General features: G+C 47.1%; 1 protein-coding gene and 1 long non-coding RNA gene across 9 annotated transcripts in view; one reads left to right on the top strand and one right to left on the bottom strand.

Annotated features, from left to right (window-relative positions):
* The window catches only part of PIP5K1B (phosphatidylinositol-4-phosphate 5-kinase type 1 beta), a 290745-nt gene that overhangs the window by 238776 nt on the left and 24582 nt on the right, over positions 1 to 27387 (top strand). The gene's annotated exons all lie outside the window — the stretch shown is intronic.
* The window catches only part of LOC132024836 (uncharacterized), a 154142-nt gene continuing 147908 nt past the window's right edge, over positions 21154 to 27387 (bottom strand). For all 5 annotated transcript variants that reach the window (XR_009406326.1, XR_009406323.1, XR_009406322.1 and 2 more), the window contains 4 exons: positions 25602 to 25744; positions 22912 to 24790; positions 22464 to 22644; positions 21154 to 22096 (listed from right to left, as the gene is read on the bottom strand). This is a non-coding gene — a long non-coding RNA (uncharacterized LOC132024836). The remainder of the gene's footprint in view (positions 22097 to 22463; positions 22645 to 22911; positions 24791 to 25601; positions 25745 to 27387) is intronic.

The raw sequence follows: 27387 nt of genomic DNA, 5'->3' as shown, positions 1-27387 counted from the left end.
TTGTTAATTTTGGCCATTCTAACTGGTGTAAGGTGATATCTCAGTGTGGTTTTAATTTGAATCTCCCTGAGGGCTAGTGATGATGAACATTTTTTCATGTGTCTGATAGCCATTTTATGTCTTCATTGGAGAAGTGTCTGTTCATATCTTCTGCCCATTTTTTGATATGATTGTCTGTTTTGTGTGTGTTGAGTTTGAGGAGTTCTTTATAGATCCTGGATACCAACCTTTTGTCTGTACTGTCATTTGCAAATATCTTCTCCCATTCCGTGGGTTGCCTCTTACCAGGTGGTGGGTATTGGAAAGGGCACGGATTGCATGGAGCACTGGGTGTGGTGCAAAAACAATGAATACTGTTACGCTGGAAATAAATTTTAAAAATTTTTTTAAAAATTCATTTTGTCTCAGGGACGTAAAAACAGTTGTCAGGACACAGTGGGCTCTCACAGGAAGCCCTCGCTGGGTGATGACTGGAGAGACAGGGAACTGGACGTTTTTTGCGGACGAGCTCACAGCTCGCAGATGGAGGCAGAGACGGGAAGGTTCAGGCACCTGAGCGCAGGCCTTGAGGTGAGACAGTGACGTGGATCCTGGGGAAGAAGGACAGCAGATGTGTGTAGAGCACTGACCTGGTAATGTTTAGGAAGTCTTTCACTCTATCATTATGGAAGACTTCTTTGGAAGACTAAGGAGTTATAGGGTATTTATTCATTAATGCACAATTTTTACATCTTTTGTTTCTGATAACAATCCAGAGAGTGCGTATGGAATGTCTGCTGTATACTGCACAGTCTGCCACGCACTGTGTGGATACGATTTTATCCGGTGCACCTGTCAGCCCCGTCAGGCGGATACCGGTGGGGTTAGTAAAAGGGACTTACTTAGAAACATACATGACGGGGCGCCTGGGTGGCTCAGTGGGTTAAGCCGCTGCCTTCAGCTCAGGTCATGATCTTGTGTCCCGGGATCGAGTCCCGCATCGGGCTCTCTGCTTGGCAGGGAGCCTGCTTCCTCCTCTCTCTCTCTCTCTGCCTGCCTCTCTGCCTACTTGTGATCTCTCTCTGTCAAATAAATAAATAAAATCTTAAAAAAAAAAAAAAAAAAAAAAAAAAAAAAGAAACATACATGACAAGAACAGCAAAAAGTCAATTATTAGGGCACCTGGCTGGTTCGGTCGGTAGGGCGGGCGATTCCTGATCTCAGGGTTGTGAGTTCGAACCCCATGTTGGGTGCAGAGATTGCTTAAAAATAAAATAAAAAATAAATATAAAAAAGTCACTTCTTACCAAGGCCATTGTGTACCCAAATCAAAAACAGAATAACTTGGCCCCTAAAATGAACTTCTAAATGCTATGAAATTTTTCCTCTAAAATCTACAACTCTTCAACCATTATGAATACACTCGCAAGTGCATGCTTTGACAGTATTCCTACTTTTGGATCTTATGAAGTGTGACCTTAGTTAATTAGGAAGTGGCCCCAGGCACCTGGGTGGCTCAGTGGGTTAATACCTCTGTCTTCAGCTCAGGTCATGATCTCAGGGTCCTGGGATCGAGCCCCCCCCATCGGGCTCACTTTCCTTCTGTTCTGCCCTCCTCCACTTTTTGTTTTTGCTTGTCATGTTTGTTGCCTTATGGTTACAGAGTGGCTGCCACAGCTCAAACATCATGTCCTTACTCTGGGGACCTGGGGAGGAATTCCCCAGTTGTGACCCAGCAGCATTCTCCTAATGCTCGTGGCCAGAAGGGGACCACATGATCACCTCTACCACCCCCACCTGGAGACTACTGATCTCTCCCCACTTCCTAAACTCAAAATTTGGGATTTTGTTAGCAAAGACAAGGAGCAACGGCAGTTTTGCGGGCAACAGTGGGTACAGCCACTGCCAAACACAGCCTGTAAAAAAAAAAGCCAAGATTTGTGGGTTGTCGGTTTGGGGTTTTTTTTTTTTTATGAAACAGATATATTGCTTCTTGAGTAATTAGACTGTTTCACTAAAATACCACCCACAGGATCATTTACCCCCAAAACTAAAAGCCACCTCTGTGGAAGTAAGCTTGAAACAGAGCATCCTAGACAAGAGAAAGTTTTGTATGAATCATAGATGAGTTTTCTCAATAGTCATTTTCATTCTGAGACAGCCGAGCAGTACTTAGGATCTGGTAGCTTTGAGTTCTAGAACTAGGTATGATTTTTTGCCTTTATTTTTCCTGTTCAGTAGTAGTTGACCGTTCAGTAGTAATTTTTCCATTATGGATTACATATGCATTAATACTTTTAATTATTCTTTAAATCTAATGACTCTTTGGAATGTCTTGTGAGACCTCAAGACTTGGACCACAGAACTCATTTTGTTTCATTTCTTAAATGCTGAAATGAAAGTCTGTGTGATACCAAGGTGTCCCACCACAAATTTTTAAAGATTACCTTTTCTTTGTTCAACTAAACATTTCAATATAATTCAACCTTGGGCCAAATTCTGTTTGTTAATAACCGTGATCCCTGGGGCACCTGGGCTCAGTGGGTTAAAGCCTCTACCTTCAGTCATGATCCCAGGGTCCTGGGATCGAGCCCCCCCATCAGGCTCTCTGCCCAGCGAGGAACCTGCTTCCTCCTCTCTCTCTCTCTCTCTCTCTCCTTGCCTCTCTGCCTACTTGTAATCTCTGTCAGTCAAATAATAAATGAATAAATAAAATCTCTAATAACTGTGATGACTAAGATTAGCACGGTCTCTAAAACCTGATGATTCCGTTTCTTGACCTAAAATGCCACCCTTCTTTTACTCTTAAAAAGAACCTTTATCTCACCACATTGAAAAAGAAGCATATTTGATTTAGATTATTATGCATAATCACTTGACCTTTCCAAAATATCAGAGCCATCCGGGACTGGCTACATAATTTGCAGGATTCCATACAAAATTAAAAAGTGGGGCCCCTTGCTCAAAAATGAATAACAGTGTCAAGAGAGCAATAGCATTGAAACACGCAAAGTGGCCCCTGAGGTCATGTGCCCATGAAGCTAGCCTGGCCACCATTTCCAAAGAGGTCTTTTTGCTGTTTCTTCCAGTAATAGTTTGGTTTAGCTATTTGGGGTCTCCACTTCCCCTCCTAAGAGCTCTTGACTGCGATAGTAGCCAGGACTTTTTTCTACCGTCTTTACCGGAAACTCCGTAATCCATGTACAGTCCACGTAACACAGCTGTTAGACTTCAGACCATAGTTCCTTAAACCGAGTGCTGCCCACGGTGGGGACGCAGTGTTTGGGGATGGCAGTTCTCAGGTGCTTTCTTCCTGCTGTGAGCCTAGCAGGTACCACCCCCACCTGGAGACTAATGATCTTGGGTCCCATTTTTCCAGCCAAATTAAATTAAAACTTGAGATCTGATCCCCAAGGGAAAAAAGCCCTTAAAGAAAAGTCCCTCCCCCGTTTCTCAGCTCCCCACAGTCGGTAGAGCGTCTCCTTTCTCCCATCCCCTGTTTTTCAGTTCAGTGTGTCTGAGCACCTGCTTTTCATATCAGGAGGAAATGAAATCACTAGCAGTTTTCTTTCCCACTGCCAGTCTTTAAACTTCCTTCTCCGGGGCACCTGGGTGGTTCAGTCCATGAAGCATCACATCTGCCTTCCGCTCAGGTCATGATGCTGAGGTCTTGGGATGGAGCCCTGCACTGGGCTCCCTGCTCAGCATGGAGCCTGGTTCTCCCTCTCTCTCTGTCCCTCCCCACAACTTGTGGTCTCGTTCTCTCTCTCTCTCTCAAATAAATAAAATATGAACATAAAAAAAATAAAAGCAACTGATAAACAATTAATTAATTGGTTAAGTTTAAAAACCACCACTTGCTTCCCTTGTGCTGGTAAGTCGTCATTCTTAGAGATGCCGTTAGAGCGAGGCTTGTCTGAGGCTTCCCCGAGGTATTAGGAACTGTGAACCTGATCAGTGCTTAGGAAGGTATGTGGTCCCCCCCTCCCCAGAGGCACTTTCCATGGACATGTGGACACCGAAATGTCTCTTAAGGGTTTCCAGGAAGATGGTCCAATGCCCTGGAGAGGGGACCTTCAGAAATGTGGGGAGCTAATGCTTACTCAGCGCTCGCAAGCACCGGGTCTGCACCATCACAGTACAGGGGCGTGTCCCGTGCGCTGAGCCCTGAGTGCGCCCACGCCCCTGCAGAGGGCACGAGGGGTGCTGCAGCAGGTGCCTCCACGATGTGCCATAGAATCAGCAGGATCCCACCCGGAGCTGCTCTTGACTCCCGCGCCGTCCAGGGAGCTGATGGAGCAATGCGGGGAGACCAGGTGGGGGCTCCTCTTCCCAAGGGGGTCAGTGGAAACCCATCCATGCCTACAACAAAAACACCAGCCACCACGCCAGGAAGTTACAGAGAGATGATAGTTCTGTAGAAGGGGGACTTCGACGGCGAGATTAATAAAGGAACAGGCCACTTCACGGGAGCGGAGTGACCCCCTGCAGGAAGGACCATCAGGCACAGAACAGCACCGCGGGGCCTTTGAGCTAGAACGCCTCGAAGCTTCCTTGGGACCCTGCCATTCTGGGTTTGTCGTAAAGTGCCTCCCGCGAGAGTAGCGCTTGATGACAAGAAGTACACAGCCTCCTGGGAAGAGAAAGAAACCTCTCCCACGGGGAGAACCCCTCTCCTCCTTCATCAGGAACGGGGCAAAACCAAACCAGCAGGTGCGGCGGCCTCCAGGAGATGCGAGCCTTCCCACCGCTCTCACACTGTGCTTCCTCCGAGGAAACAGGAAGACTGTGTAGCCCAAATGTCCAGTCCTGGCAGGGGAGCTGGCTTCGAGGCTCTCAAAGAATCCCACTGGGCCGGCCACCAGTGACACGAGGTCACCTCCCAGGCCTCCGTCTCCTCAGCTGTGACAAAAGAATAATGACGTCTACCTCACAAGAGTCCTGTGAGGACAAGACAGGAACATGTCCAATATCGTGACTATCGACTCGATGCCTGAAATGTAACCTATATGCAAATACCCATTTTTTAATAAGATAGCCCTTCAGACGTTTTTGGAGAGTACTACAAAAAGTCACCATGTGCACCTAGCGGGATCGGAGGGCACCTAGAACACTCCTGAGTCCCCAGGGATGAACAGCTCCATATTCTGTCCACATGAGCCTTGGACCTCCCGTTGGTAAGCTGGTTCCAACCAGGGACTGGTTCCAACCAGTGACTCTGAAGCTGTGATTTCATTTGAATGTTCAGGGTTAAAACACCAGGGGCACAGGGTGTCCCTGGAAAGTCTAATGTTCTAACAGAATTTACTTCACCATTGATCGCCACCTCTGATGGACAGTCTAGTTTTGAAAGACATAGGCATCAGCCTGAGTTAATATCAATCATGGACTAGGAATGGTTGGAAGAAACTAACGCATTTCTGAATCCCTAGCACATAGCAAACGTACAAAGTCTGTCCGCTAAAAGAATGATGTGGTAAATGAGGTTACTCTTAAACCTTTCGATGAACTCTAAAATGATACTGGAGGGATATGTTTACTAAGGATTAAAAGATCCAATGTGGTTTCTCAGTAGTTCCATACATAATCCATCCAAATTAAAAAATATATGGATATCTATCCTTCTTCATTAAAAAGAAAGAGGAATTCGTGTTCAAAAAAGCACAACAATGGGGCGATGTCAGAGGACAGGAGCCACCTAAAAGAACTCCCAATGGCCAAAATGGGGACAGTTTGAGCAATAACATAACATAGTATGAAATGATAACCCAAAGAATAAATAGGAGTCCATACTGATATTAACATATGGTTGAATGAATGGGGGAAAAGAGACATCGCCAATGCAAAAGAATTCCAAGTAATTTATGTAGCTCCTCTGTCCTCAAAGAAGTAAAGCTTGCCTCCCCATGCCTCAAGCGTGGGCTGCCCTTGTCGCTTGTATGCGAAAAGAACGGCATGGACAGAGAGGTAGGAATGACCTGACAGCGTAGAGACTTGGTAAACACCCTCTTGGCCAGGCAACCAAGGTGCGCACCATCAGCGTAAGTAATGGTAACCGTGTATACCCTTGATGGGGCACTGGTACTTTACCTCTTGTGATCTTCCTCCCCAAAACCTATAAATCCTGTCTAACCATGAGAATCACTCAGGGGCTTCTGAGCGGCTCAGTCAGTTAAACATCTGCCTTGGGCTCAAGTCATGACCTCAGGGTCCTAGGATCGAGATCGAGCACCATGTTGGGCTCCCTGTTCAGCAGGGAGGCTGCTTCTCCCGCTCCCTTTGCCCCTCTCCCTGCTCGTGGACTCTCTCTCTCAAATAAATGCACAAATAAATAATTTTTTAAATGTTTAGAAGAAGAAACATCGCTCAAACCCAAATCATGGGGCATTCAATCAAATACCTATGAAGTACTCCTCAAAAGTGTCAAAGTCTTGTAAACAAGGGAAGTCTGAGAAGCCATCACGGTCTGCAGGAACTCGAGCAGATAGGATGACTCCATGTAATGTGATGTCCTCATTCCTGATGGGACCCTGAGACAGAAAAAGAACGTTCCAGAAAACTTAAAAAATCCCAAAATACTATGGAGTTTAGTCTTTTAAAAAAAAAAAAAAGGATTTTGTGCTTTTTCCCTCCAAGGGACATCACCAAGCGTTACACCACAATCATGTGTTGTAGCACTTCGTTATAATGTGATTGTGAGGGATTATGTCTGAAAACGATCTCTTGAAGCGTTTCTTGAAATAAGTCGTACTTCTGATACCAGTGTACACTCAAGGACAGTTCGGTAATCTGTTTAATAGTATGGGTCTTTTTTGCAACTAGGCTTAACTGGGATTAATGTATTATGCAGATTGTATTTTAACCTTCCACGGAATCTCAGTCCATACGGGGCTAAATGGGGGTAATGCCAGCTCTCACCGCTCAGACTTCCAGTCTCCAGAATTGGGGCTTGGACCAGAGAAGCTTTTCATGCCTATATAAGGGGTAAGGAGGAGTTTCCCGCTTGTATTTAGCAGTCCATATCGGACAGACAAACACCTATCATTTTATGTCCCACATGTAGAAAACCAGGCTGTGTATCTTTTGAAGGCAGGGTCCATGCCAGACCATGCTCCAGACCCTGCTGTCTTGGGAAATTTTACTCATGGGCCGCTCACTTGGCAACACTGGTCATCAGCACTTCCGTGCTCTTTTTGCATCCACACCAGCCTTTTCGACCCTCAAGGAGATGAAAGTCAAAGCCGGAAGGCAAATGTTATCTCTGAAATTGGTTCTGTGTACACTACTGATTTTTATATCTTAATAAACAATCAGCCCCTCTCTTCCTGAGAACATAGTACATTTCCTCTGAATTCGTAAACTGTTTGATTAGGTTTCATGTGCATGGCTTAGCCCTGGGTAGACACGTGCAGGTGGGTCCGACTCTAGGATGAATCAGTACAGTGTAGAAATAAGCCAGTTCCCTGCACATTATAGGTGGTCCTTTTCCGGACACCCCTTCCTCAGTCATCTCTCCAAAGGGATGATCCTCTTGAGTTTTCCAGCAGCTTCCTTCCTTTAGGGGATAATAATAGGTACAGTGCATTGCGGTAGAAAAATAAAACTCCGTGTGGCTGTGTCCTCCATTCCTGTGGAACGTGGAACAATTCTGTAGAAATAATTGGTATCAGATCGGGTTTTTTGCTTGCAAGCAAGAGAAACTGGCATTGCGGGGGCCGTCCCTGGGAGAACAGCAGTCAGTTCGCATCATCTAGCGGGAAGGCTACATTGCTAAGCCAAGGAACGAATACAAAACACAGCAGCTCAGGGCATTCGCTCATTGGGCAGAATTGACAGAACTGCTCCCGGTCACCCTCGACCCTTGTGCCACTGCGTGGGGCATCTGCCACGCCCTTGCTGTCCCCAAGCTTGCTTCTATGAGCTCTCAGACTCTGACAGCTCCGCATCCGGCTGCAGCCGGTATTATTACCGAGCTCCTCCCCATTTCGTCCATCACTCTTCGTACTCCCCAGGTCCCTCCCCTTGGCAGAGTCCAGCGAGCACAGGTGGAGTCCAGAGCTCACCCTCATGGGCTGACGTGCTATGGGTGCCTGCCCGGCAGCACCCCAGGCGGCGAGCAAAGCCCAGTTCCCCGAGCACTGAGTGGGCTGCTCCTACCAACAGAGGAGAGAAGTGCTGGGTGGGCACGAAGAGACGATATTTACTATCACTGGTGTGAGCAAGGGAATGAGAAGACTCAGCTCTGACTTCGATGCTGGCGAAAGCCTCTCATATAAAAATAAATATTCCCTCAGATGTGCTCTCATAGCCTTTTCCTCATCTGTAAATTGGGAATAATAATCCCATCTCATTGAACGATGTTTTCTTGTTGTTTTTCGCGGAAGCGCACTCAGGGCTCTGTGCAACCCCTAACCCCTGCCTCCTTTCCAAATGTCACCACCGTCCTGATTTCTGACACTGGATGTTCGTTTTGCCTGGCTTTGAACATTATGTAAACTGACTCATACAATATATACTCTTCTGTGTCTAGCTTCTCTGTTCAGTATCCTGTTTGGGTTTCATACATGTTGTTTGGTATGGCTGGGTTTATTCTCACTGCTGAGTAGGAACCATTCTGTGGTATCCCAATATTTGTTCATCCATGTTTTGGGTTTTTTGTGGGGTTTTTTGGGATGATGGACGTGTGAGTTGTTTCTGCATCAGGGCTACTATTTAAAGCTTCTGAGGACGTTCTCATGTATGACTTTGCATGTCATGTGACTACATTTCTATGGGGTACATACCTGGAAGCCAAATGACTAGCTCATCAGGTAGGTATGTGATCCTGTGGTTTTCTGTTTGCACCGCCTCCAGCAATATATGAGTTCTGGTGTGTCACATCCTAGGCAGGGCTGGGCGTTATCATAGAATTGTTTGATGTTTAAATCTGGATCCCGTTAAGTGTTGTTGAGAGCTGCTTAATAATTAATTGTATCTCCACGTGGTTGTGAAATAGACGTGACATCTACAGTGATTTTGCATGCTTTTCCAACAGATGGCATTTTGGTACTTTGCTGTTAAAGTTTTTATCTTAGCATGCAAATCTTTACCAGTTGGACAACGTGTTGGACAGTCCTTCCTGCATTGAATTCTTCTTTTGTGTTTAGCTTTGCTTGGTGGGGCACCTGGTGGCTCAGTCCCTTTGGCTCGGGTCCTGATCCTGGGGTCCTGGGATCAAGCCCGGCATCGGGCTCCCTGCTCAGTGGGAAGCCTGCTTCTCCCTCTGCCTCTTCTCCTCCCCCTACTTGTGCTCACACATTCTCTCTCCCTCTCTCTCTCTCTCATGAATAGATAAGATCTTTTTAAAAAATAAATAAGTAAAGTTTGCTTGGTGAAGTGTCCCTACGGCCACTTCCGAATGGCCACATCCTCTACCAGCTCCCAGGTGTGTTCACGAGATGCACTAGAGGTGAGAGCCCCAGGCTGCATGTCCCTCCGAGCTGTCCCCTGCTCTCTTCCCCATTCAGAACTCAGACCACCCTCGGTCTTCCCGGGGTCAGGCCTGGCGACGGCGGACAGTGTTAACAAAGTTTATGCATTTGCCAGCCTGCCAAACCTGGGTCTCGCCGCTTCTCAGGATCTCGTTTGCTTCCTGGCTGAAGCAGTGGGTTGTTAAAGTCAGAAATGAGGGGCATCTGCCTTTGGCTCACGTCAGGATCCTAGGGTCCTGGGATCGAGTCCCGTATCCGGATCCCTGCTCGGCAGGGAGCCTGCTTCTCCCTCTGCCTCCCCCTCCCCCTGCTTATGCTCTCCCTCTCTCTCTCTGCGGCAAATAGATAAATAAAATCTTTAAAAAATAGAATAAAAATAAATAAGACAGTATGTAAAGTGCCCAGCTTGCTGCCTCCGTGAGGGACAGGTAATACTATTACTTGGGGTGGTGGTTATTGCTATTGTCCGATCTTAGGCACAGCATGCTTCGGACTGTGAAATTGTTTAATTGAACAGTGTTTAAAAAAAAAAAAAAAAAAAACCACAGACTCCGAATTTTAAAATAAGACTTAGCCATTTATAAGCATTGCATTGCCCAAAGGTGGAGGAAAAGCAGTTGGTAGCCCAGAGGCTGGGACCAACACACTGTCCTTCCCTAACACATCAGCGTCGTGGAGTCTCTGAACTCGGCGGGCACCTCCTCCACCTCTGCTCTGCCCCCTTCTGGGAATCGCTTTATGATCTCCCAGAAAAGAGCCTTGTTCTCTCGAGTGAACAAACTTCAATAAGGAAACTGACAGTACACACTGGCGAGAAGGTCAGATACCCATTTGGAAACCAGAGGAATCGCAGCGTTTGTTCAGAAGAACATAGAGACGTGCAACCTTGGAAACCTGTAAGAGGGTCCTCGCGGTTGTTCGAGAATAACATTCAGGATGTATTTGTCGAGTTTTTGATTCCTCATGGGACACAGAATTCTCCTAATGCTGGAGCTTGATATCCTCCTTAGTAAAAAACTGTCCATGCAGGTACCAGGGTAGCTTGGTCAGTTAGGCGTCCAGCTCTTGATTTTGGCTCAGGTTGTGATCTCAGAGTCGTGAGATCGAACCCCGTGTCCGGCTCCGCACAGAGCATGGAGCCTGCTTGGGATTCTCTCCCGTCCTCTTCCTCTGCCTCCTCTCCCTGTCCACACACTGTGTGTCTCTGTGTCTCTAAAAAAATTAAAAATCAATCAATTAAAAACTGGCCATTATTTATCCCAACCCCTTTGCTCTATAAATTGGGAAACTAAGATGTGCAGAGGTGACTTTATTTCCTCTGCATCTCTGACATGTGGATGGATAGCCGCAGAGTCAAGGTCAGACTCCAAGTCCGTCCGCTGTGGACCCAGTGACCTTTCGGTTGATCTTTTCGTAGATATTTTAAGAGGTGATGTTGACTTTCTAAAATCACGGACTGGTGAAATTTTAAATTGTTTAAAGGATCATTTGTTCTTCCGTAAGTTGTTTTTCATTGAAACCCGGGGCCATCTAGAATTATAGCTGGGTGAATTACAGGTTGTCGAGCCCAGGCTCTATGCCAGGTCTGTTCACGTGCTTACTCATTGTGTGCCCGTAGCATGACTGGCCTCAGCCTTAATGATCTCGGTGGGTGTTTGATTTTCCCTGGCAATTAGTAGGAAATTGTCCTCCCCAAGCAGTATTGCACAGAGTGGATTGTCTGAGATCATCTTTCCCACAACAGGAGGAAGCGCTTTGGTAAGACAAAGTAGCTTGTTAATACCAAGACAGATGAACTTGTATTCATCCAAATGTTGTGGATTTTCTTTCCTTAATATATATTATCTTCCATGCGTGAAAGTTATAGGCTGCTTCTTGGTTTTCAGTTTTGGGAGTTGAAGACAATGGGGTCTAACTCTTCAAAGTCAAAATATCCATGTAATGGGATATCACCATGTAATTTTAATGTGCCCGGATTTAAGAAATTACACGTGGACATCGGAATTTGAGTGCCTTGTGCTGTTACTCCAGAGTCCCTCTGGGCTCTGTGGCTCACGGAAGTAAGTAACATTTTGCCAGAAGCAAGAGTGAGTCCAATGGATGTGGCCACTCCAGGAGGTCGTACAAAGAATTGCTCCTAATGTTTTCTTCTTCCCGTTGTGAGGTGGCGCTCCGCTCGGACTGTGAAAGTCCATTGGTCAAATTTTGCGAGGCAGGTGTCAACCCAGCCATTACTGGAAATTAAATGACAAAAGATGACTACAGGAGTTACAGTTTTCTGAAGGTGGGCCTCAGTGGTCACGCTTCTTAGTTACTTTACTTCCTATGTGTTATTTGCTCATGAGGGAGCTTGGATACATGGTTTCCATCAGGTGGAAATCCTGTCTGATGGCGTGGGGCTGTGCCATCCTATCCAGCTTCAATGACATCACACTGGCCGCTTGAAGTTGGGGCACTCCCTCCACAGCGGGTGTCAGGCACTGTAAGTCAGAGTTAGAAGGACAGTTTTGTTGATGGTCTGGTTTTTTTTTTAACTTAAAAGCCTGCAGTAGGCAGTGCCATCGCATTGTAGATAGCACAAAAGATGGAGGGAGTAGCCTACCAGTGTTCGAAGACCATTTCCCATTCAGGACAGTTGCAGCTCCTGTCCTTAACAAATGAGTGAAGGGGCGCCTGGGTGGCTCAGTGGGTTAAGCCGCTGCCTTCTGCTCAGGTCATGATCTCAGGGTCCTGGGATCGAGTCCCGCATCGGGCTCTCTGCTCAGCAGGGAGCCTGCTTCCCCCTCTCTCTCTGCCTCTCTGCCTCCTTGTGATCTCTCTCTGTCAAATAAATAAAATCTTTAAAAAAAAAAAAAAAGAAAAAAGAAAAAACCAAATGAGTGAAACCCAGACACATCTTTATTTCGTTTCTGTCTTATTCATGTAAAGGAAAATACGAACCAGTCTAACGGGGCTGTGCATCATCGTTCACAAGCGTGGGTTGGCTATGGATGCCAGAGTTAAACAAAAATCAACAAAAGCATCCTGTGACAATCCCTTATATGGACGTTACTGCACGTCATTTGTAAATTGTGTGCTACACTTTCTTTGTTAGTGAAATGTATGGTATATATCTATTTGTATGCGTGCTTATTTCTATGCATATGATGTTTTTCCCAGAATGCTGGTTGTTGCACACTTCTCAGTGTGCCACTGCTTTTGGCACACCGAAGTCCCTAAACTGTTTCTTCATTATCCTCTACAATGATAAGACTAGTAATAGCTAGAATGTATTAAATACAAGTGACAGCTTGGTCAGAGTCACTTTACTGAAGTCTCACAGATGCCCTTCTATAACCAGAGACAGGGAGACCGTGATGAGGCAAGTTGAGGTACCTCCAGTTTTAGTGGAAAAGAGGACATTGATAGGTACCTTTCAAGGGCAGGGAGCACGGCAGACACTTGCACGTGACTCCTTCATGGCAACTTATGGTAAATACGGGAAGTTACGTTGGCCACTTCATGTGGGTAGTTACTGGAGTCCCAGCTGAGTAACAGTGGTTCGTTAGCAGGGGACTCCCTGAGGAAGGAACTAGAGTTTTCCAGTTCCTTCTCCTAATCAACTCCGAGGCACTAGAACAGATGCATCGAAGTGACTTTTAGGTTGAGAGCATTTTCATGCGTCACCAGTGAGAAGTTCCATGTAAACAGGATTTAGACATCCATATGAGAGATGGGCATTATCCAAAATAAGTTGTTTTTTTGTTTGTTTGTTTTTAAGATTTTATTTATTTATTTGAAAGGGAGAGAGACAGAGCAAGGACAGCAGGGGGCAAGGCAGAGGGAGAAGCAGGCTCCCCACTGAAATGGGAGCCCGATGCCAGGCTCGATCCCAGAACCTGGAGATCATGACCTGAGCCAAAGGCAGATGCTTAACCATCCGAGCCTCGCAGGAGCCCCTGAAATAAGTTGAGTTTAAATCTGACTTCAAAAAATGGGCCATTGAGGCCTCTCAGAGTCGCTGGACTACGTGGGGAAGGGTATCATTTCTGTGGCAGCTTGTAAACGTATTTGTTTTTACATACGGCGGGCCACATTCGCATGTAATAAAAAGGCAGGTGTGCGAATGGTGTAAAATAATGGCTAGCATGTTTTGTGGGTTCTGCAAAGTGCTGGATCACTTCTTGGTTGGCTTATGCATGTGTTTCTGGAAGGTGGAATTTATCGTGTGATATGCGGGGTGCGTGGCTGCACATCTGACCCCAGTATTCAGGGCTCCAAACACCAGGCAGGTGCAGCCCACAGAGCCACCCTGCCAGCCCCTCTGGGCGTGGAGCACAGCCCACACTGAACCCCGAAGGCACAGTCAGGGCCTTCGATAGGGACCAGCATCCTCGCCCGTGTCCGTGCCCACGCTCCCTGAGCCGATCGTTCTGGTCCTTGGCCATTCACAGAAGCACCTCACCCCCTTTTCTGGGCTGCACATCAATCCTTATCTTCTTTCTGAGCCAGTATTTCTTTCTCCCTTGTTTTGAGATTTTAGTATTTCTTTATCACGGCCTAATGTGCTAATTCTGAATTGCCCAGGACAGGTTCCTGCAAAGTACTTTGTTCAAAAACGTTACCTAGGAAAGAGGACACATGCAACTCTGCGAAGTTTTATCTGCTAAATAGGTGGGGAAATTATTGTCCTTCTTCCTGGTCTTTGCACGCGTGATTACCGACTGCTCCCCTAGAACTCTTTTGCACTTTGAATCTGTATTTAATAAAAATTAATAAAATTAATTAATTAATTAATTAAAATTGTGCTTATGATATGTGTACATAGTGAAATGATTACTTTGATCAAGGTAGCTAACTTACCCATTACTTTGTTTGATTGAGACCAGGAGTTGGGTTCTCCTTTACTACATGTTAGCTTGTATGTTTCCTTGACTAGAGATGGGCTCTGGAAGGAAGGGACTGTTTTGTGTCTCTCTCCTTTTGTTTGTTTGGGGTTGGTTGGTTGGTTGGTTTTTTACTGGTTGGTTTGGTTTGGGGGAGGTTTTTTTTTTTTTTAAGGTTTACTCTCTTAGTAACTTCCAGATCTGCAATGTTAACAATATAATGTATTGTTAACAAGAGTCACCAAACATTACATCCTCAGAACTTATCTTATGACTATAAGGTTGTATTACCGTGTGTGTGTGTGTGTGTGTGTGTGTGTGTGTGTGTGTGTGTGTAGTGAGAGAACCTGAAAGTCACTCTCAGCCCGTGGCCAGGACACCATAGGGTAGTGTCCACGGAGTTCATCATGGTGTATCTTCCATCTCTAGACTTACTCATCCCACGTAACTGCAACTTTGTATCTTTGCCCAACGTGCCTCCCCGCCCCTAGTAACCACCTGCTGTTTCTCTGCATCTGACTTTTCAAGACCCCGAATAGAAGTGAGATCCTGCAGTGTTTCTCTCTCAGTGTCTGTTAGCCAGTATTTCATAAGGTGTGTGTTGGAGCCACCTACTTCAGAAACGATTCTTTAAAATGTCACTTCCTGGGCCTGTTGGTGATCCTAATGCAGAGTAAAGTTTGAGAATCCCTACTTAAGCATGTAAAATGACCTTGTTTTCAAAGCATCTTGTTTCTTCCTTAAACTATGGGATAGGTCTTGGGGCGAAAGGGTCCCTGCCTGAGATTAAAGTGAGCTGTGACTGGAAAACCAGAATAAGTCCCAGTCGTTCTCCGAGTCGCCGGTGCTGTGTCCCCGATCGTCCCAGCCAGGCACCGCCAGCTGTTTGCCCACTGGGGAGCTTTTCAGTCTCACTCCCCCTACACTGCTTATGTATTTAATGACTCGGGACAGGGTGCAGACCTGGCCAGCAGAGGCAGGTAGTTTACGGCACATTTTCCAGTTATTCAGATCACAGTTTATAATTAGTTTGGCTTTGGCCTCCCCATGTATAAGAGATGTCTTGTCATTCAGAACCTCTTTGAAGCCACCAGCCACACTGAAAATCAATTCTGCTTACAGTTTTCTGATAGCCCTGAACAGCCATAATTACATGTGCAAAAAGCAAAGCTGCCTTGTAATCTGTTCTCATAGAATTTTTTTTCCAGCACCTTCCACAGACGTGGTAGTAATTTGGGTGTTGACTAAATGCTGCTGAGGGCAGGTCTCTTCAGCCCTCAGCATTTTTAGCACAGCAGTTCAAGGAGGACCCAAGTCAAGTCTGAAAGCTAAGACACACGTGTTTTCTAATGATTTCTGGAAAAGAAGAAAGCCTCAATGAATGTTTGGGGGATTTTTACTGAAGAAGGGCCTTGCCTTTTTCAAGTGAGAAATTGCAACGTTCAACAGAGAACAGGAAAGGTCCTTTTCTCAGGTGCCCAGAAGACTCATTTCCTGAAGGTTCCGGTACTGGTGCGAGGGGCTGAGGGAAGGGAGAGAGCGCGCCAGCGAGCCGGCCTGCTTCCGGGCAGGGTTTCCTCTCCGCATTGATGGCCCCTGCGTGGCTTTGCTAGGATCATCAGAACTAAGTCCCACATAGAACTGTATCGTCTCGTGCTTCCGGAGGCCAGAAGCCCGCTGTGTCTGTAGTGTCACCTCCTTCCCAAGCCTGTGAGGGAGAATCTGTCCCACCTTGTCACCTGGTGGTTTGAGGTGTTTGGCATTCCTTGGCTTAGACAAGCATCACCCTGGTCTATGCTGTTCCCCCTGTGTGCCCACCTGGCCACGGGCTACGCTGGATTGGAGCCCGCCCTCCTCTAGTCTGAACACAGCCTCATTATATCTGCGGTGACCATTTGCCTAAATAAGGTCACATTCCGAGGTACGGGATGTGGGGCTTGTACTTCACAGACAAGTTTTAGGGGACACGATTCAACCTGTTAACAGCATCGCTGAATAATAATGCTTTGCTTTCCTGGATTTTTTTTTTTGGGGGGGGGGTCCAATCCTATAGTAAGGAAGCATGAGGAGGTGGCAGAAGTGCCGCCAACCTCCATCTGTAGGACTTATGTCACCAAGGTGCCATATGTGGTGCTGAGGTTGGGAACGAATTCTCTCTTGGCCATTTTCTCTGACTGGTCCCGTGAGCTGACACAGCAAAAGGCATTTCCATTTCAGCATTTCTGATATGCTCCTCTGATCTCAAACTTCAGCTTTCTGGGGAAGTTGAGAGAGGGCCAGCTGGGCCAGGGAATCTAAGCTTTGGGAAGCTAGAAGAACTGCGACAGATTCAAAGCCCTGATGTTTACGGGGAGGAGGTGGAGCCCAGGGAGGTTAGATGCCTCACCTAACTCCTTAGCCCGTGTGTCCCCACAGCGCACATGGCTTCTAAGTGCTGAGTTGGTACCAAAGCTTAGCTACCCTGCCTCTTGTTCTGGCTCACTCTTCCACACACCATACTGCTTCTCCCTGCCATGGAGGTCATGAGTCCCCGGGGATTTAAGAGACCCCCCCCCAAATTCCTGTTGCCTTTGTGATGCCTTACTAGCTGGAGGGAACAGTCATCTCGCGTTCAGCACACGCCACTTAGCCAGGGATGTTCTGTGAGCTGCTCGTATTAGAATTCGTCTTGCCCCCCTAAGCCTTATTACCTCAGGGACCTACTTAAATATATTATCTGTCAACTGCATGGATAAGCACTCTGGGAAGAGAATGAATTCTGACACTAAGGTCTGCCAGATATGGACAGAAAACATGTTTTCCAAGAGAGCCTAAGAGATTTGGTGTTGTAAAGTCCCAGAGAAGTTACTTTGTCAAGATTTTTTTGGTTTTATGTTTTACAGTAATGATATATGTACTTATTCACCTCTTTTTAGCTTTCATCGTGTATTTCTCCCACTTTTTTCTTTTTTTATTTTTTTTATTATGTTGTTAGTCACCATACAGTACATCATTAGTTTTTCATGCAGTCTCCCATGATTCATTGTCTGTGTATAGCACCCAGGCTCCGTGCAGCCCGTGCGCTCCTTAATACCCATCATAGGGCCAACCCCTCCCCCCCCCCCCCCCCCCTCGACCCCCTCCCTTCTAATACCCTCAGTTTATTTCCGAGTCCACGGTCTCTCCTGGTTCGTCTCCCCCTCTCTGATTCCCTCCCCCTTCATTTTTCCCTTCCTTCTCCTAATGTCCTCCATGTTATTTCTTACGCTCCGCAAGTAAGTGAAACCATATGATCATGGACTCTCTCTGCTTGACTTATTTCACTCAGCATCATCTCTTCCAGTCCCCGTCCATGCTGATAGAAAAGTTGGGTATCCATCCTTTCTGATGGAGGCTTAATACTCCATCATATATATGGACCACATCTTATTTATCCATTAGTCTGTTGAAGGGCATCTTGGCTCCTTCCACAGTTTGCCTATTGTGGCCATTGCTGCTATGAGCATTGGGGTACAGATAGCCCTTTTTTTCACTACATCTGTGTCTTTGGCACAAATTCCCAGTAGTGCAATTGCAGGGTCATAGGGAAGCTCTATTTTTAATTTTTGGAGAAATCTCCACACGGTTTCCCAAAGTGGCTGCACCAACTTGCATTCCCACCAACAGTGTAAGAGGGTTCCCCTTTCTCCACATCCTCTCCAACACACATTGTTTCCTGTCTTACTAATTTTGGCCATTCTGACTGGTGTGAGGTGGTATCTCAATGTGGTTTTGATTTGAATCTCCCTGATGGTTCATGATGATGAACGTGTTTTAATGTGTTTGTTCACCGTCTCCTACTTTTTTCAGAGACTCTAGGTCAATGACCCAGCAGGGCATGAATGATTCCCAGACTTAGCTTTGTGTTTGAGCGCAGTACCCACAGCAGGCCAGGCACTCGGGATACATCTGGAGGAACGATTTATAGTTCAGTTAGTAAAAAAGCAGATGCCGTTGATGCGGAATGTTCATTATTGACCTATGTATATGCTAACACTCACAGGTCTCAAGTGTGTGGTTCCACGAATTTTGACAGACGTGTACACACAAGTAACAGTCACCCAGACCAGGATAAGAACATTCCCATCACATCAGAAATTTCTTTCTGCCCCTTCATGGTCAGGACCCCCAAGGTCATGGAGACATTCTCCTTCGTTTTCTTCCGGAAGCTGAACAGTCTTGGCCTTCTCATGTGGTCTGTGATCCGTCTCAAAATAATTTCTGTGCCTGGAGTAAGCCGTGTTCTGCGGCTGTTCTTTAATGTCTTTATATGCCCACCTAAGCCGAACAAGACTGAGGTCTGGTAATAGATTGGCCATTTAGAAAGGGATCCATAGATGTCTGTTGTCTCATGGTTGAAGCATGGTTGCACGACTGTCTTAGACACCTGGCAGAGCGCTCCTTCTCTGCTGTGGTTGGCGCTCTGGAGGCGGTGTGGGGAGGGCATGGCTCCAGCTGTCCACCTGGGCCACATCCAGGGGCCACCACGTATTACCTGGGGTTCAAGGAGTTAGCCTTAGTACCCACGTTACAAATAAATAGGACGAGCCCCAACCTCACAGGGTTACAGTTCCCGACTAAATGAAGTACGAGCGCATGTGGTAGTCAGACATCACTGTCAATGCCACCGGGAAGCCTGTGCGTGGGAGAGTGCTGGAAAGAAAAATAAATCTCCTAGAGGTGCCTGGTGGGAAAGGCCCCTGAGCTTGGAGGAGGGTTCCTTTTCAGAAGAGATTTCTCCCAACAGAGAAAGAGAGACACACACACACACACTCTCACACACACACACACACACACACACACTCTCTCTCTCTCACACACTGCCACCCTGGATTCTCAGAGCACCCCCCCCCCACCGGCTTCCTGTTCCCACCACGCCTGCACCCAGCAGCACGGGAGTTGGCCTTGGTCTTCACTGGCCGGTCCCAGTGCTGCTGTGTGTGCCGTGTCTGCCGTGGGCATCGTGCCCCGGTCGTTCACGTGTGTAGGGAGAGGGGCAAGTCCCCGCCAGCGGAGACCACAGGCAGCCAGCTGTGCATAGAGTCCCAGAGGAGGGACTGCCACTCTGCCTGCCTCCGGGAGGAACAGGCAGCCTCCTCGTCTAAAAATAGCAGGAGGGGAGAGCGCAGGAGAGTGGACAGCTACAGCTGTGGTCCTGTGGTCCTGGCTGCAAAGGAGCCCAGACCGAGCCCAAGCAGCAGATCCTGCCACAGAGAGCCCGCAGGCCGGCAGGGCAGGTTAGGAAGGTGTCTGGTGCTGCAGTCAGGAGGCAGTGACCGTGACCTAGGCCTTCCCACTTCTCAGGGCCGCCCTGGGGCATTTCGCACACTTGCCTGTCCACTCAGCCAAGGAGCTCACCAGGAGAACGAGAGGCTCTGTCCTGGCCCCGGCGTGAGATTTGCTGCGTGTGGACACTCTCGGGACTGCAAGTAGGAACCCCAGTGCCCAGGCTTCAGAATTCCACACCCTGTAGCCGCCTCAGCCCCCACCTACCCACCCACCGCCCCACCGCGGCCAGAGTGCGCTGTCTTGAGAGAGGCACGTGCTGTGGGCTTGCCCATCAACCCCGGGGAAGCCTGGGTCTCTGGGGCTGGACAAGGATTTGCAGCCTTTGAAAGAGATGAGGCTATGCTTGTGGGTTTTCTGCACTCGTAGAGTTTTCCTGTCCACTCTTCTTGTCAGTGAACATTCTGGTAACTAAAGTGAAAATAGCAGAAAAGGAATTTTTTGCAGAACATTGGGAGAAACCAGTCTGTGCAAGCAGCCACTGTCCAAGCCCCATTCCCACCCAGAGACAAGAGCCCCAGAGGGAACAGCCCTGGTGCTGCTCCTGTCATTTGCCCGGGACAGCGTGTCTGTGGTCATTCGTTCTCATCTGCATCACCTGCCTTGGCTCTCCCAGTGGCCCTCGGAGATGAGCAGGGCAGGGCCTGTCATTCCTATTTCTGCATGAAGAAGCAGGAGCTCGTGGTCAGGACTTGCCCAGACTAGTAACGAATCATTGGAGGGCAGAGCGGTCTCTAAGCCTCCGTCCTGTCCACGCTCTCTGTGTTTAATCCCGATGGCAGTCCATGTCTAAAGGGCAAAAGCCCCCCAGCGTGGAACAGCCTAACACATGGGGAATTTAAGCAAAACTTTAAAAAACAGAGAGAGAGAGAGAAGAAAGATTCCATTTAATCCTGTTGGGAACATTTTTCTCTGTATGGCCCAGCAACCATGGCTTTGAATCCAGAGAGGGGACTAGAACGCTCCCTCCCTGGTGGCCGGGCATTTCCAATCTTTACATAGTCATCATAATACAAATCCCCTGTATCACTTTTCTCATTTTAGAATCAGTCCATGGACAAGGCAGGAAAAATGTGGTTATCACTACAAGACAGAATATAAATATTAACAGCCGTGACAAAGCAGAGATAAAAGAAAGTTTGTTTTTTTTTTAAGTGGGTCTAATACCAAGTGAGAGGAACGCAGGGACAGAGACGAAACGATACAGGAAATGTAAGATATCCGGTATATGGCTGGTGGAATAGAAAAGGTCAAGTGTATTATTCGTTACAAACTAAATGAAATATAAATAGCAAACGCTGGAAGAAAGTACAGTGTGGGGGAGGGTCATGTCCTCCTGATGGAACCAGTAAATGATGCTCTAGGTGGAGAATATCTTTTATTCCCTAATTCCTCTGAAGATCTGGAAGGAAGCATCAGAAATGCTAAGGAGAGAGCCCTCCCTAGAGAAGCTGCCCCCTGGGGTGGGGGGTGCAGGACAGGGGTCGTTGCTTTTCATCGTTACTGTGGGATCGATTTTTATTACTTGGATAGCAAAACCTCAAGGCAGTGAGAGGATAGTTTTAAGATTTTATTTATTTATTTGACAGAGATCACAAGTAGGCAGAGAGGAAGCCAGGTGGGAGAGGGGAAAGCAGGCTTTCTCTTGGCGAGCACAGAGCCCGAAGCGGGGCTCGATCCCAGGACCCTGAGATCATGACCTGAGCCGAAGGCAGAGGCCCCAACCCACTGAGCCACCCAGGCGCCCCAGGAAGCCAGACACTCAAACCTAGCAACATGTAATGTTGCTTCTAGAAATGGATCTTCCCAAGCTGCGAGGAGGAGGAGTGGCCGGCCCTCGGACACGGTGGCTGGGTTTGGAGGGCACTGGGCCCAAGAGGGATGCTCTCACTTACAGTGACCCCGATAAGGGAATCCGGAAAAAAATCAAATTAGAAATGGGTTCCAGATAGGCCTCTGCCCAGGAAACAGTACAGTAACGGGACTGAGTATATCCCCCCCAGAGCCCCCCTACATCAGAACAGAAGAGAAACAAACATGGAATTGATCAGTGGCGCCAACATTTAAGTGAAAATCCTTTTTAGAACCAATCTAAACTTGACTGCTTGAGGCATCTTCAAGGAGGGAGGTCTTTGCTACAGATGCATTCCGTGGGTTGGATGGTTTCTTCTTTCATTATGTCCGTATTCGTTTAATATTTACATTTCATTAATTTTAAGTAGCAAGGGACACTCACATATACATTCAAGTAAATAATAAAAAGGTTTTTAATCACAAATACTTTGTTTTATGTGAGGCACTTCTTGATTAGGAAAGGTACAGCTTTCGGACGCCTGGGTGGCTCAGTCAGTTAAGGGGCTGCCTTCAGCAGGTCATGATCCCAGAGTCCTGGGATCGAGTCCCACATCGGGCTCCTTGCTCAGAGGCGAGCCTGCTTCTCCGTTTGTCTGCTGCTCCCCCTGCTTGTGCTCTCTCTCTCTGACAAATAAAATTAAAAAAAAAAAAAAAAAAGGAAAGATAAAGCTATGACCTTCAGCGGTGTGTATAACCTTTACTAGTCCCTTTGCTAAGAATGTAACAGAATGTAAAAGTGAATTATTCTTATCGGTTCCAGCCGAAGCCCCAAACAAACCCGCAGGACTTGCAAGGCAAGTGGCTGAAAAGCAGTTGCGCTACAGGCAGCTCTGCCCACCCACTCCCAGCCTTTCCAGGGGGTTGGGGAAGCGGAGACCTGACTGCGCAGGCAGCGTGTGACCCGTAGAGAGAGCAGCCGGGGAGCGGGGCGCACTGCGACGGGGCGCCTCGGAGAGCAGGCCAGTGCCCCCTGAAGTAGAAGGGGACATACCTGTGCCCCCTGGTGTCGGACTCGTGCCAGAGATCCTTAAAACTGTAGCAGCAGAGCAAGGGGAGTTTGCAGTTTACAGATGCCCCGTGTCACTCGCTCGCTCGTGGCTCTCCTCCGCGCTCTGAGTGTTTCTCTCGTCATCTGCCCCGCGCTGTGTAAGGTCTTTGCTCCATCCTAGTACCTAGACCGCAGGCACATGAGTGGGGGTCGTGATGTGCATCCACTAATGTCTCCAGCCACTCTGCAGGTTTGATACTATCCTCACTTTCTGTGTGGGAACCCGGAGCTCCGGGCAGGGTGAGGACAGTCTCCAGTAGCGCCGCAACCCAGAAGAGCCAGAGCTCAAGCCCGCCCCTGGGAGCCTCTAGCCGCCCGGGCACTTGTTTTCCTAAAACACGTTCTCTTGCAGGGAAGGGACCGGCCATCTCTGTGCTCTGGTCTCACTCACGGTATTGTCAGATGAGCGAACGGGTTCTGTAGCTCTCCCTCTGTGCCAAGACGTGTTCGTGTCAGGTATCCAGAATACACTGAATGCGAGTCAGGATCCGTGCCTGAGGACTGGCACAGGGCTATAGTCCTAGATATTACTGAGTTCTTTCATAGGTCATTTCTTTTAATTAAAATGTTAGAAGCTTAAATAATGATTGTTCAATACTGTTCTTTTAATTTTTTTTTATTTTTTATTAACATATAATGTATTATTAGCCCCAGGGGTACAGGTCTGTGAATCGCCAGGTTTACACACTTCACAGCACTCCCCAATACTATTCTCTTTTTATTGTGGTAAAATTCATATTAACAGGGGTACCTGGGTGGCTCAGTTGGTAAAGCCTCTGCCTTTGGCTCAGGTCCTGATCCCAGGGTCCTGGGATCGAGCCCCGCATCCGGCTCTCTGCTCAGTGGGGAGTCTTCCCCTCCCCCCTGCTCTTGCTTGCTCTCTCTTAAAACAAAACAAAATTCCCACTTTCACCGTTCGTAAGTGTACAGTTTGATAGTGTCATGCGCACTCACATTATTGTGCAAGTGAGCTCCGGGGGCTCCAGAACGCTTCATCTCACAGAACTGAAACTCTGCCCCCATCCCCCACCCTCTGCCCCGGCAACCTCCATTCATTCCCGTGTCTGCCTCTGTGAATTTGATGGAAGTAGAATTACACAGAATTTGTCCTTTAAGGTCTGGCTGATTCCACGTAGCACAAAGTCCTCCAGAGTCTGTCGTTAACGTGTGGCGGAACTGGCTTGCTTTCCAAGGCTGAATCGTGCTGCGTGGAACTGGCTTCCTTTCTAAGGCTGAATAGTGCTGCGTTGTACGCGTCAGTTCTGTGTATCTGCTCATCCGTCAGTGGGGATCCCGGCTGCTTCCCCCCCTTGGCCACCGGGAGTGAGGCTGTGGATGTGGGTGTGTCCCTCTGCTAAGGCGGCCCTAAGGAAGTGCCAGAGACGAAGCCACTTGAACAACAGCAACGTGTTATCTCCCTGTTCTGGGGCCACGAGTCCAAGATCAAGGGGGAGGCAGGGTTGGTTTCTCCTGAGGCCTCCCTCCTTGGCGGTCTTCTCCCCGGTCTTCACCCCATCTTTGTTCATGTCTTTGTCCAAAACCCTTAAAGTATTGTATTTGTTTATGAGGGGGAGCAGGGGGGAGCAACAGAGGGAGTAGGAGAAGCAGACTCCACATTGATCACAGAGCCCAGTGTGGGGCTCGATCTCAGCACCCCGAGATCATGACCTGAGCTGAAACAGAGAGTCAGATGCGTGACCAAATGAACCACGCAGGCATTCCCCGCTCCCATTCTTTTCTTTTTTTTTTTTTCAATTTATTTACTTTCAGAAAAACAGTATTCATTATTTTTGCACCACACCCAGTGCTCCATGCAATCAGTGCCCTCTATAATAACCACCACATGGTACCCCAACCTCCCACACTCCCACCACTTCAGACCCCTCAGATTGTTTTTCAGAGTCCATAGTCTCTCATAATTCACCTCCCCGTCCAATTTCCCCCAACTCCCTTCTCCTCTCTAACACCCCTTGTCCTCCATGATATTTGTTATGCCCCACAAATAAGTGAAACCATATGATAATTGACTCTCTCTGCTTGACTTATTTCACTCAGCATAATCTCTTCCAGTCCCATCCATGTTGCTACAAAAGTTGGGTTTTCATCCTTTCTGATGGAGGCATCATACTCCATAGTGTATATGGACCACATCTTCCTTATCCATTCGTCCGCTGAAGGGCATCTTGGTTCTTTCCATAGTTTGGCGACTGTGGCCATTGCTGCTATGAACATTGGGGTCCAGATGGCCCTTCTTTTCACAACATCTGTAACTTTGGGGTAAATACCCAGGAGTGCAATTGCAGGGTCATAGGGAAGCTCTATTTTTAATTTCTTGAGGAATCTCCACACTGTTCTCCAAAGAGGCTGCACCATTTTTTTAAGGGCACCAGTCATACTGGATTGGAGCCTCTCCCAATGATCTCATTTCACCTTAATTACCTCTTTAAAGGCATTGTTTCCAGATGGAGTACTGGGCATTAGGACTTTAAGATATGAATGGGGCTTCAGGGGCGGGGGAGACAAACAGTTTGGGTAAACAAATAGCTCGGACTGTTTTTCTTCTTTGGGGGTATATACCCAGAAATGGGGTTGCTGGATCACAAGGTAATTCTATTTTTAACTTTTTAAGGAAGAAAAGTAATACTTATTTGTAAAGCATATTCTGCCTAGTTTCCCCCAAACCGTTCTGGCCATCTTTACTCTCCTCGCACCGAGATCTCGGCAGCCACATCCAGCACGGTCTACTGCCTTCGTTTTTGCTGGATCCAGGAATTATTTCCGAGTTCCTAGGCCCGTTGCCTTTGCTGCCTTGGTTTCTACAATGGCAGATTTCTCAAATGTCCGCTAGCTGGCCCTAGAAAGGGTGCTTGATTGGAAAACAGAATTCAGATCCTAAACTCTACTCAATGGCTGTGTGACCTTGGGCAAGTCCCTGTGCCTCCCTGCCTGGTCTTCAGATCCCTCATCTGTGAAGCAGACGTGTTGGGGGGACAAATCCAAGGAGGGGTGCAGGGACAGGGAGAGATGATATAAACAGAAAAGGCCAGAGAGCGGAGGGTGCCCTGGAGGGAGGCCCCATACCTGTGCCACACCAGCTGGTCCTGTGACACCGTAGACGGTTCCCCGGGCTTCCACGCACCTGCACACATGGTCTGTTCACCCCACAGCGCGGGAGCTCAGAGCCCAATTCTGAGTGTTGCCAGGTCGACTGGAATGTTTTTTCTCTATTAAGAAAAACATATTTTTTGAACGACTGGAATCTACTCAAAACAGCTCTACAATGCGACCTAAACTATTCTCTCCATTTCTGATATTTCTGGTACTGTGCGTGGAGAACAGTTTTAAATCCATGGCCCTTAGGTGCTTCATGAAATATTTTTACTTAAGATATTTCACAGTCTCTAAAATTGACCCAAAGGAGACACTTCTGTGGCTTTAGTCTACTCACCAACTTGTGTATTGCTAAAAACTAATTTTAGAACATTTTCAGTAGCCCAGAAAGAAACTCCACACCCAGGAGCAGTAACTCCCTAGTCCTCCCCCGCTCACCCCCACCCCTGGCCACCATGTGCCTTCCATCGCTCTAAATTGGCCTCTTCTCTACATTTCACATCAGTGAAATCACATAATATGTGGTCTTGATGACCAGCTTCTTTCATGGAGCACAAACATTTTCCAAGATTGAGCCATGTTGTTGGCCATATCAGTACCTCATTATTTCTTATTGCCAAATCATATTCCATTGCAGGAGTTACTTACCCGTTCACCAGCTAGTGGACAGTTGGGTTATTAACACTACGGGACTATTCTGAAGAATGTGACTGGGAACATTTGTGGGCAAGCTTCAGTGCGGGCACGTTTTCATTTTTCTTGGATCTACACCTAGGAGTAGAATTGCTGGGGTTCGTAGTTTTAAGGATCCACCAGACTGTTTCCGAAAGCTGCTGCCCCCTTCCCCAGTCTTCCTCAGGTCCTCTCCAGCATCTCCTCTCCCCTGTCTTTAGGACAGCAGCTCGGGGGGCGAGAAGGGGAAGCTCCCCAGAGTTCTTATTTGAGTTCCCCTTCGGATGAATGATGTTTAGCATCTTTTCATACACTTACTGGCATTTGTAGTTCTTCTTTGCAGGACTCTCCAGATCCTTTACTCATTTTTTAATTGGGTGATTTGTCCTTTTATTGTTCTAAGAGTTCTTTACAGAACCTGGATATAAGTCATTGTCATCCCCCAAATAATGCTCAGACTATGCTGTTGAGATAGGAAAGTATTTTCATGTGAAAAATAATACAAGTAAAGTTTGATTTTGATCAAATTTGACCATAGAATGCTGAGGAAGTCCAGTGTATGTCTTCTGTAATCACAGTGTATTTTAGCTAAAATAATTGGTAAATCCCAAAGAATACCCTCATTTTTTTTCTAAATCATGCTAGCTTACTCATGGTTACCCAAAATAGAAGATAAATATTAGACTGAAAAATATGTACATAATGAACTTATTTCTAGGGGAGTGACTTGGGATCACAACAGGATGGCAGGAAGAGGACTTTTAGCTGTATTTTACACCACATGTAGTATGAAAAAATTAAGAATTTTTTAAGCAAAATCACTTCCAGGAATGTCTGACTGGCTCAACAGAGTGGGCAACTCTTGATCTTGGGATCGTGAGTTCAAGCCCCACTTTGGGCATATAGCTTAAAGAAAAAGAAAAATCACTTCCAGAATATTCTTGGTTATACCTCAATCTTGAAAACGGAGTTCTGAACTTCATCGAATAAATGATATATTCAGAAAATAACCCAGCAGCATTTAGGGATTTTTTACTTAGATAAAAATAAAATATGAGCAAAAAAAAAAAAAAAAAAAAAAAAA

This window comes from Mustela nigripes, chromosome 9 (assembly GCF_022355385.1).
Source record: "Mustela nigripes isolate SB6536 chromosome 9, MUSNIG.SB6536, whole genome shotgun sequence".
NCBI classification, from domain to species: Eukaryota; Metazoa; Chordata; class Mammalia; order Carnivora; family Mustelidae; genus Mustela; species Mustela nigripes.
Note: the sequence above shows the minus strand (reverse complement) of the source record. Positions and strands in the feature narration are given on the sequence as shown.